The sequence below is a fragment of the Armigeres subalbatus genome, chromosome 3 (assembly GCF_024139115.2).
Source record: "Armigeres subalbatus isolate Guangzhou_Male chromosome 3, GZ_Asu_2, whole genome shotgun sequence".
Classification (NCBI taxonomy): Eukaryota; Metazoa; Arthropoda; class Insecta; order Diptera; family Culicidae; genus Armigeres; species Armigeres subalbatus.
This window is the reverse complement of record NC_085141.1, coordinates 337,980,479-337,983,853: the sequence shown is the minus strand read 5'-3', so window position 1 is coordinate 337,983,853 and position 3,375 is coordinate 337,980,479.

Genomic DNA, 3,375 nt, shown 5'->3' with positions numbered 1-3,375 from the left:
AATTATTTGGCCAAGCTTAACTGTTGCCCAAGTGTGTTTGTTATAGCTTCGGTACTTTGGCTGCACTTTTACATGACGATATGAAACAGCTTGTCAATTTTGATGGAGTTTGCTTTATCGTATATTATAATACACTGTTAATCAACTGTTATTTTTGAAAAGAGATAAAACAGTTTAAATTCAACAAAATGGCGCCTATTGTCAATGTTTTTCTAATTTTGAGTAAATTTCCGAATTAATTCCTAAAAAAATCCTGAAGCAATTTCCCAACAGATTTTCTTATAAATGACAGTCGATATGCAGAAACAGTAGAGCCTGTGGCAGTCCGAATACGGAATATAAACGTTGGACCAGTTGAAAATCCAATAAATTGAGATTGTAATGAATATTGCAAACTTCTGAGTTAGAATTGTTTTGTTGATAACTGGATTTCATTTCTAGAAGGTCAGATTTTTAACGAAACAAGAAACAGATTTCTAAAAATGTTGATGCTTTAAAAATCATCTAAAATATTGTGCCTTGGAACAAAATGACAACTTTCGTGATAATTTTTCAAGGCTTCCACAGATCTGAAAATTGTATCCGCAGTATAAATAGCACGTGCTATCAAAGCATTCACCGCTACAAACCACCACGCGGCGGTCAAATTTTCAAAATTATTTATCAAAGTAGCTTTTTTGCTGCATGTACATATGTTTTTCTTAAGAGCTGAGCAGAATGGATACGTTTGCGTGCGTTTTGACAGTTTTGCCATGGGAAAACTGTCAAAACGCACGCAAACGTATATCCATTGTGTTTGGCCCATTAGGCGACTATCGTTGCGACGAAAAATCAGCAGAAGAGTAGATTTTTGTATGCGCGGTAAAATACAAAGTGTCATCTTTATAAACTGAAGTCCTTATGTCAAAGCAAACTAGATGTTGGTCCCGCGAACGGGACCACCATTAGAATTATTGCATCAACTATATTTTCGAACGAGTTTCTAAAGAAATTTTCGAAGGATCTCCTAGAGGAGATTTCAAAGAAATTCCTTAAAACATTTCCGAGGAAAATGCTAAAAGAAATTCTAAAGGAACTCGTAACGGAAGCACCCCAAATGATTTTCTGAAGAAGTTCTGAAGGAATTCCCGAAGAAATTTCTGGAAAGTTTCTTTAAAGAAATTACCGAATTAAAATGCATAGGAATTTCCAAAGATTTAAAAAAAAAAGAATTCTTAAATGAATTTCCGAAGATACCTATCTTCTATATAATAAAATGAAATGGTCTGTGTTCGTATCCGCATAACTCGAAAACGGCTGAATGGATTTTCTTCATTCCTTCAGCAGATATGTTCGTTATTTTTACGACGGTTTATATGACATTTCTTTTAAGAAAATCACGACTTTAGTTGAGTTAAACCGTGGAAAACTAAAATAAAGATTCGTATGGAAATGTTGCATGGGCAGTTCACAGCGCGCATTTCCGCCTACTATGCAGGACAACGTCTGCCGGGTCGACTAGTTGCGAATAAAATCATGTAGGGAGTTTTGAAGGCATTTCTAAGTGAAATTTCTTAAGTAATTTTCTAGAAAAAACATGATACCTCCAATAAATTCTTTTGTAAACGAGTTTTCGCAATATTCAATTGTTGGAATTGATAAGACACCCTGAGCACAGACAAACAGACGTAACACTTCTCATTTCAACATCGCTCACGTGTTTAACGGTTGATTTAAAATACATCTGTGCTACGCGATTGTGCCAAGAGAGGCGCTAGCGTTTAATCGATTTGACATATAATTAGTTAGAAAATGCTGCTGAATGCATTCTGCATCGATGACGATGATGATGATTCATATAGAAGTATGCGTTAGGAACAAACGTCAAATGGGAATCAATCATGGTCGACTGTGCTTCTTGCGATTCTGATAATAGATGGCAGTAGTGTTTTCTGTAAAACGAATGACGATAATCTTTCGAACAACTTATACGAAGAGTTACGTCTGTTTGTCTGTGCCCTGAGTCTTCGACATACCGCCAGAGACAAGTGATAAAAGCTTATCGATGGCACTCGGACGACATGGGAAAGTGGAAAGTTTAACAAGGGAAAAAAATCCGCTGAAGACTGGATCCTGAAACGAAAGCAAAGTGCTAGGGAAAGGGAAAGGGAAAGTGGAAAGTTTAACAAGGGAAAAAATCCGCTGAAGACTGGATCCTGAGAACGAAAGCAATATGCTATATAAAGCAAGTGAAGTGGTTAAAGAAAAAAAAAGACACTGAGGCAAAGCGGGTACCGTCAACCGCTTACCTCACTGAGAAAATTATTTATGAAGATGTGGCAGATGCCGACTTTCAAACGATGAGGAACCCACAGACGAACTAACGAAGAGCCCTGTTTGCGTCTTCTGGGGACAATTCGAGTTCCCGTCCTAGGAAGAAAATTCGTAGAAAATTAAGTTTTGATTTCAATTTTTTTCTTTATTAGGGTGTTTTTTTTATTCTAGATTAAGTTCAACACCGACAATAGAATATTGTAATAACATTTCAAAAGACTTGCGGCTCCGTGGAGTTCTTAACCTTCTGTCTGTGCTCAAAAAACTTACGTTGTCTGTGCTCTGGGTCAAATTGATCCCAAATTGAAGTTCTATAACTTTTAAATGTTTATCAATTTTGGATTTTTGGGGCTGTTTCGAAAGATAATTTAATCATCTTTCCAAAGATTGACTATTGATGGGCGGTACATCGCGGGAGGGTTTAAGTGAACAAGGGTACAAAACAGTAATTTTTCATGATTATTTTACTTATATCCGAAAATCCTACCCATTTTGAACTGCACCTTTTTAAAAGGTTATGCAGGAAGGCATGCTTTGGCATGGCGTTGATAAGTTTAGAACTCGCCGCCGGGTGGTGTGTGTGTTTGTGTTGTGTCATCCTCTACCCTCACCCAGCTGGGGGTGTTGGTCAAAAGTACTACGAATAATTTGATCATATCTCATGCTCCTGTGGGTCCCTTTTGTTATGAAGACTAGTACTACAAAGGAATCACTCCTGAACAAGAAAGGTTTCTTCAGGAAGTGTAGAGAACAGGATGTACTAATTGTTCTTAACAGGTACAGCAAAATTTTACAAGGACGCCCTCATCGTACTAACTACTCGGGAATAGAAGGTCGAGAGAGCCACCGTTGCCGACTAAAGCGTGAACCAGATACCTGGGACTACCACAGTATCCGCGGCAATAGCAGCGAAAGATGCCCTGTACGTATTTAGTGTTCAATTTAAAAAATTTAAATTTATAAATCAGTGGAAGAAAGAAGGAATGTATTGGAACGTGCTCACAGTTGAGGTCATCCACTATCAAAATAGTTCCAGTTTTGTTAGAGACGTATCAGGAATAT